Below are 8,326 nucleotides of genomic sequence, written 5' to 3'. Positions count from 1 at the left end.
TTGGTACTTCCCACCACATTGGTACTTCCCACCGTGGTACAATGGCCGTGGTGCTCAGATTGGCCTCCAGGCACTGTGGGGAAACCATGTAAGGCTGAGGCAGTTCCCAGAAGTGTCCCCAAATTCCCTTGACCCATAACAACACAAAGCGTGTGGCAAATTTGTGTAGAGCTTGCTCCCATCACTGGACGGGAAGTTACAGGCCCAAAGTCAGGAGAAGCTTCTTCACTGCATAAACAGATGGACGAGGCTGCAGGAAACGTCTTGTTACCCAGCAATGTTATCATTATTTAGTCTCTCCAAATCCCTCTCATCTTATACACGTTATAAAATTAATACAATATTGATGGGAACTCAATTGGCTGGCTGATAGCTTGGGTTTGTGGAAAATGTCTACACATCTGCAAAGATTCCAAGGTTTTAATTATTCCTTCCCTTCCAAGGGAAAATAAACAGTGACAGAACTCTCTGCTGCTGTCCCTCTACTGGTCCAAGACTCACTGATGTCTGTATCCTAGAGGGGCTGTCATACTGTATTCATTCTCTGCAAAAGAACGGAAAACACAAGATTTCAAACACAACTTGGCCCCATTCCCCCTGTGGAGGATGTTTACACAGGGATCTTGATTGCAAGAAAACAAGCATTCCCACTTGACCTAACCAACACTGTCTCCTGCATCTAAAGCTGTTGTGTAAGAAATGAGAACTTGCATCCACCCGTGAAAGATGGAAACCAGAATTTCCAGCTCAGGTCAGGAAGGCTCTGGTCTGCACCCTCAGAGGGTCTCCATGCCTATCACCGCGTGGACTGGGCCCTGAGACCGGCCCTGGAGGACTGGGTGGGAGGGGCTGTTCTCAGAATCGCATCTGCTTTCAGCAGGTGCCATGTCCCAAGCCTGGACTGCAGCTTGGCCTCTGCAGCTGTTAACTGCAAATAATACACCTTTCAATCAACCATCTCCCAGGCCAGGCTGGAGGAATGAAGACGCACACTCCAGCTATTAAACCCCTGAAGGACTCTGAGGTCAGCAGCATATTTACAAAAGAGAAGTAGAACAGGAACAAAACTGCCCTGACACACATTTACCTAAAACATCCGAGAATTCAAGGGTATGATCAGCGAGTCCTCACGTGGGGCTGCGACTTTGTTCTCTGGGGTCTTTTGGCTGAAGGGCTGTGAGTCAGGCCTTTGCTCAGAAGCACCACTGGCATCTCATGCCTCTCCCCTCAGATGGGCACTGCCTGTCCAAGGACAGAGGCATTTGCCTCTTAGCGCCCAGTTGAAAATGATCCAGGGTTATGCAGGAGTGTAGATAATGGGCCTTTTTTTTTTCCTAAATTCTTTTTGTTATGTGTCGTTTCAAATTTTCTTGGAACCAGTTTCTGATACTTGTTGTTACCTTTGGAATTATGGCATCTATCAATCTGATATAATAAAACATAAACTATGCGATCTTATGTGTACACATAACGATATGTACACATGTGTGCATGCAAGTGTGTGTGTCCATGCTATGTGGAGGGACAGAAGGGAACACCTGGGCCCCACTGGACTCCACCCTTCCAGGTCCGCTGCAGTCTGAGTTCCTACGTTGTCACTGCCTGCACCTCCTTGGGGCAAGGGAAGGGTGTGCAGCTCCCAGCCCTGCAGGAACAGGCTGCCCTGGACCTTCTCTGCAGGCAGACACCACCCAACTATGAGCACAGACTCCCCCCAAGGGCAGTGACATGGATGCCAGTATATCCTGTGTCCTGAGAGTCCCCAGGGCCCAAGTACAGGCAGCATGTGCCACTCACACCTAAGTGCTGCAGTGAAGGCGTCGAGGAGCTCCAGAGGGCTGCAGACCTCATGGACACACAGAGGGTGAGGGTCCAGGTTTGAGGGTCATCCAGGCATCTGGGACAGCTGAAGCACCACACTGACAGCCCAGGGCCGATAGTGCTACCCGGCGACAGTCAGTGTCTACCTTCTCACCTCTCAATCCCACTGGTTCACATTTAAAAAGATGATTACCCTGCAGATGAGAGAAAAGAATAGGAAGCTGGGGCTGCGTCCACCTGCAGGGAACATCCTCTGGTGACCAGAGCCATCACACGAGCAGGTATGTTTGGCTTGTGCTACTCTTCTGTCTTGAATCCCCTTAAGACCCCACATCCTTGTCCAGAGCTGCAGCTGCCCTGCTGTGGGGGAGACTCACACACTTGTGTCTGCAGCCCAGAGTTCCTTGCTCTCCAAGTCCGTGTGTCAAAGGGTGGACCCCATGTCTGCACACTGTGAATTACAGACACCACAGATGCGGCCAGCCACATGGCATATAGCCACCTCTGGCCCCAGGGCTCTCCCAGGAACTCATCTCAGGGATGGTATCCCAGCCCCTCAGCTGCCAGGACTGGGAGCCAGGGGACACTGCTCTTGGCCACACTAAAGAAACCCAGAGGTGAAAGATGAAATCAGGTGGAGCCGAGGAGTAGAGGGTGGATTCAGAACACGTGCCACCCCACTCACCACCCACCAAGCAGGCCCCTCTGCCAGCTGGCTGACACTTCTGCAGAGCTTGGCAGTGGTCTCCAAGGCCCGAGTTCCAGAGGGCACCTCCCACCTCAGGGCAGTGACGGGGTTTGCAGGGTCGGAGCAGCTTTTGCTAACTCACTTACAGTTCCACATAAACTCATGGTGTTTTCATATGGGGTTCCCCCCCTTTAACCCATTTTAAGAACATGATCCCATGATGCTGAGTGAAACTCTCAGTCACGTATGAGCATGTTTTCACTACCCAGACTTGATTCTCACTGTTTAGCTGCTTCTGCTCTTCCTCCCAGGCCCTGGCGACCACAGTCTGCTCACCGTCTGTACAGGTGGGCCAGTCCTGGGCCTCTCATGTGCATAGAGCGTATCAGCACAGGGCCTTTTGTGTCTGGCTGTTTACTCAGCATAACGTGTTCAGGCCATCCAGGTTGCAGCTCGTGTCAGAACTTTAGTCCCTTTTACAGCCAAACAAGCCAATCATGTGGATACCCCACATTTTGTTTATAATTCGTCTTCTTTTTGTCCCTCTGTTGCTAGACACTTAGACGGTTTCCACTTTTAGGTGAAGTGGATCACACTGCCAGGGACGCTCACACACAGGTCTTCCTGCTTCTCTTGGAGAGGACAGAAATGTCTGGGCCTTACGAAAAATTTTTGATTAATGGTTTAAGAAACTACTGAATTGCTTTCCAGAGTGACTGTGGCATGTCACACCCCCGTTAGTTCCCGCTTCTTCATGTCTGCGCCAGGATTTAGTGCTGCCTTGGGAGGGTAGGCACACGCTTTCTTAATTACAGACAGAAATGGAACAATGACCAACAGAGGTGCTACCTTCAAATGCAGGCTTCATGCTGTACACATGTGTGGACATGCACACGGATCCCATTCCACGCATGTTCACATAAACTCATGGTGTCTCCAAACAGGGTCCCCCCATGTATTATGCATAGGTGCATGAACACACGCCATGTTTCTTATGTACATATATGTCTATACATCATGTTTCATTCACACTCATGCATGTGCATGAGCACATCTCATGTATGCGTACACAGATTTTACACACACATGCACACACTGCGTTTAATACATATGTACACACAACACTTCATATGTACATATGTGCAGGCACACAACACATTTCATATGCACACACGTTTCATGCACACAAGCACAAGTCCATGTACACCCACTTTGTGCACACACATGTGGGTGCTCGTGTCCACACCTACACACACACGTGTACACATATCACCATCCATTGCTAAGCCAAATACTAGAGGAGGGGAAGTGTCCCTCACAGATGGGCACTGGGGTCACACAGCAGCTGGTGGGAAGCCGTAATTCTCTAACAAGACGGAGCTATTGTGAAAAATAAAACAGCAAAGCAGCCCAGGGCCCCATGGGCTAAGGTGGGGCCACATCATCCAAGCAAGGTGACCCTGAGTGGAAAGTGGGAGCTTATGTGAGACCAGCCAGAGGACTGACTGTGCCCACAGGTGTGAGCACTGGGCTGCCCTGGAAAGCCTGGGCACAGTGACCAGGAATGTTCAGAAATGCCAAGACTGTATCCCACTTTTGGAGACTCACGTGTTCTTTTAAATGATAAATACTCTGAATATTTCTAAAGTAATACAATCTGTTTAACTTTGACCCAGAATCTCTAAAACTGGTTCCCCATGGCTTTCTTTGCTCAAAGGACTCAAGTTTCCGTCCTATCTTCCCTGTGTAGAGGGTGGAGCAGGGTGACCTCCAGGGCCTTCGGTAGAGCTGATGGGTGGCCTCAAAAGGCAGAGCTATTTTCTTTTGTCCTATCTAATGGCAAATTTCCAAGTTTATGTTTTGTAGTCTCGCTTTAAGGCAACCAAAATGTTATTTCAGTGCTCTGTGAGCTACTGTAAAGTAAGCTTTCCTTGGGTTTGCAAAAAAATATATGATGCAAGTGGCCCAGTATTTAACCAGGAAAATCTATTCTTCGATGCAAAATTCTTCTCAAATAACTGTGTTTCCTCAGAAGGAAACATTCTAGGCAGGGGGTTGGGACAAGCAAACAAACAGAATATGCAGGAGGAGGGAAACTTTATTGAATTTAAATAACAACAAACTCTTTCTCAAGGGCACCTACCATGGTGCATCTGGACTCTCAGGGAAGCCACAGTTATTGACACAGGAGAGGACAGAGGATCCATATGAAAAAAAGCTACCCCAATTATTGGCTGCCTTTGTAATTAGAAGCAGGAAGTATCACACCATTTGCTCAGATTGATAGACAGGGAATGTATAATGCAAAAAAATATAAAGGTTACTGTCATATCTTCAGAGCCAGAGGAATGCACGTCACCTGTTCTCCAGGAGCTCAGTCACCAGCACACAACTGATGCTCTGAAAAAGAATATGCTGCTTTCTTTTTTATTTTAAGAATAAATAGATTCACTTCTCAGGGCTTTTCTACATGATACTGAATTTATTTATTTATTTAATTTATGAGTATTTATAACATACAGAGATTGTGCTGCTATAGCTATATGGAGGTATTTGGTCAAGTTATTTACCTGACAAGGTTTAATTCTTATATTGCTTACAGTGACTGCCATTTTCTATCATAACAGGTTTGTTTAATGCAAATGAAAAATCCGATCTATTTAAGGGTTATCAAACACAATCTCACTTATACAACATTATACCCACCATTACATCCACTGGCAAGGAAAACATTCTTCACAATCATTTAGATCCTGGATGATTTCTAAGTTTTTTTTTTTTCAATGGAACAACAAGAGGAAATTAAGAGGCTTGTGAAGTTTTCATTTTAGAAAAAATAAAGACTAGCTCCTCTGATAGTCTAGCTGGGCAAAAAGCCATTGGTTCTAATATGTTCTAGGGATCATATTTACTTAGTTGATCCACAGTTTTAAATGGTTTATTTTTAAATGGCGACTATGGAGGGTGAGGCGTGAAGCTCACACCTGCCCGGGGGTGGGGGTTCCTCACACCCACACCCTGGATGTGCCAGCTGCCAAAGTGGTCCAGGGCTTGCTCCAAAAGTCACCATCAGGTACTCTGGTTCCTTGGACAGGCTGCAGCCAAGTGGGAAATGTCTGACCCACGACTGGCTTGCAAGAGGAGCCCTTTAGTGAAGGAAACAAAGTACCCAGAAGCTGACAGATCTTACCCAGATCTCTCAGGCTGAGCATCTCCAGGTCCTCTTATTCTTGACTGAAGGATGTTAACGTCCGTTGGTTGAATACCCCATCCAGTTCACCTGGAAGGCACCGTGAATTCTACATAACTAAAGACCAGAGACATTGCCTCACTGTTCAAGGGCACTGATCCTTCAGAGAATGTTGCCCAGGGAATTTCGTCCCTGAGAGACCTACGTCAGTCCTTCCTGCCACACTCTCCACATCCATTCTTATGGACTATACATTTGTGCTTCCCCCAAATTCTCAAGTTGAACCCTAACCCCAGTGGGGTGATATTAGGAGGTAGGGCCTTTTCTTGGTGCTGTAATTGCCCTTAGATGAGGTTACAAGGGTGGAGCCCCTGTGGGATTTAACATCCTCACGCCTAGAGCCCTCCCTCTGCCTATACCAGGGAGGCCGAGTGAAGGCATGACCAGGAAGAGGCCCCAGCAAGCTCCGGCTTGCCGCCTCCAGGACTGTGAGTAGCAACCATCGTGCACTCCACTCAGCTGGCATCCTGTTACAGAGGCCTGAGACATACTCAATGTCTAACACCCTGAGTCCAGATCAAAGCCTGTTTCTTCTGCAAACCTCCTGCTCCTTGTCCCTGTGTCTCATTTGCCACAGCCAGGGAAGCCCTGACTTACTCCCATGGAGAAAGAGCAGACAGAATCCCCACTGAACCCCTGAATGAAACTTCCAGGAAGGCAGGGGCTGGGCTTGTCCTGCTTTCTGCTGCAAACCCCGAGGTTTGAAAAGATTGGAGAATAAGAACTCCGTAAGTATATCGGAAGAGACAAGATCAGCCTTAGCATCTAGTGGGGAGAAACCAGAAAGAGAAAACTCCTAGGGATGCAGGGCCACCCTTAACCACAGTGGGGCCACACAGCCCCCCAGGAATTGAGCTGGGGGCCCCGCTGGTCATTCCAATTGCCCTGGGCATCTGCGCTATCCTGCACCACTCCATGCTCACTCATTGAGCTCCCACACTCTGCTCCCCTGGGCACATGAAGGATCCTGCTTGTCGGTACCTGGTCCCCTTGCAGGTGGGTGGATTCTGTGTCTAGGCACCGAGCCGTGCTGAACCTGCTGGTCTGTGCTCATAGGAGCCCCTGGGGGCACTTCCCACTTGTCTCTCTGTGTGGGGCCAGTACCACCTTTGGGACATTGGCTACTTCATCAGCCTGGCCCCCACAACCCCCTAGAGCAGAGCTTGTAGTATTTAAAACCCTTTTAGTATGGAAAACCTGAGGCCTGGGCTGTCGGGGACATCCTACCTGACCCACACCTGCTTCTCTGGGTTCCACTTCAGCCGGGCATCCTGGCACTCTGTCCATACAGAACAATGTATCTTCCTCCAGTTAGAAAATGCCAAGACCCATACAAGCTACTGGGGTGCATTTGTGCCTACGAAGCTTCCTTCATGTTGTCGCTTCCATCTGGGATGCCCCATCACATCAATTCCCATTCCTTAGTCCCATGAACACCAGAGTAATTTTTACTCATTCAAGGGCTAGAAAATTACCAGTTTCCATGGGAACTCTCTTTTCTGCGAACTCCTGCTACTTTATTCAGAAGACTTGTGGCACTGGCCTTAGTATCTGTCCCTCTTGTCATGAGTGATGATGAGTAACAGACTGCTAACTCAGAAGTCTCAACTAACTGCAAAGTCAGTTTCTTGACTATCTGCAAAGGGAGATAAAAAAAAAAAAAGAATATAAATATTTCCACAATTTCAAAGTGAAACAATTTCCACTGTTTCATTGCTCTAAAAACTTCTGAGTGTATAAATCAGGTTTCTAGTGTATTTTGAGTGGCTTGTGAAAGGTAATTTTCTTTGGGGGAGATTGTGTGTTTGGGGAAGGGTTACCCTGCTTTAAATTCTATGAGGGGACCTTCAGCACAGAGAGACTGGGGAACCACTGGGCTCAGTGCCAGCTAAGCAGAGCCTTCATGCAGAGCCAGCTTCTTCTTCCCACGTTCAGGGATCAGTGACAAAACCTGTGCACCCAACATGAGGAGAAACAGAGGAACCTCTGTACACACCTGCTCCATAAGAACATACCTGATCCCTGAGGACACAGCTGCTCTCAGAGGACACACCTGAGCCCTGAGAACACATCTGAGCCCTGAGAACACATCTGAGCCCTGAGAACAGGTGTGGTTCCCACAGCCAACCCTCCTGGGAAAATGGAGTGTTTTGAGTAGAACCAGGAGCAATTTTAGTTATTATATGGAGAATGGTTTCAACATAAAGAGAGTTTAGAACATATTATTACCTAAAAATTTGGCAAAATCCATGAAATCTGTAGGAGTTTTATTCTAGTTATAGAACAAAAAACTCTTCCTACTTTGTATTTTGAAAGCACAATGTGAGGCTACACCAAGTCCATTTCCATTTCACACAGCTAGTTAGCTCACTTCACACAGCTAGTCATCTCACTTCACACAGCTGGGCACCTCACTTCACACAGCTAGTCACCTCACTTCACACAGCTAGTCACCTCACTTCACACAGCTGGTCACCTCACTTCACATAGCTGTTCACCTCACTTCATACAGCTGTTCACCTCACTTCACATAGCTGGTCACCTCACTTCACACAGCTAGTCATCTC

The sequence above is a fragment of the Otolemur garnettii genome, unplaced genomic scaffold (genome assembly GCF_000181295.1).
Source record: "Otolemur garnettii isolate 467f Iridium unplaced genomic scaffold, OtoGar3 scaffold00027, whole genome shotgun sequence".
NCBI classification, from domain to species: domain Eukaryota; kingdom Metazoa; phylum Chordata; class Mammalia; order Primates; family Galagidae; genus Otolemur; species Otolemur garnettii.
This window is presented reverse-complemented; position numbering follows the sequence as displayed.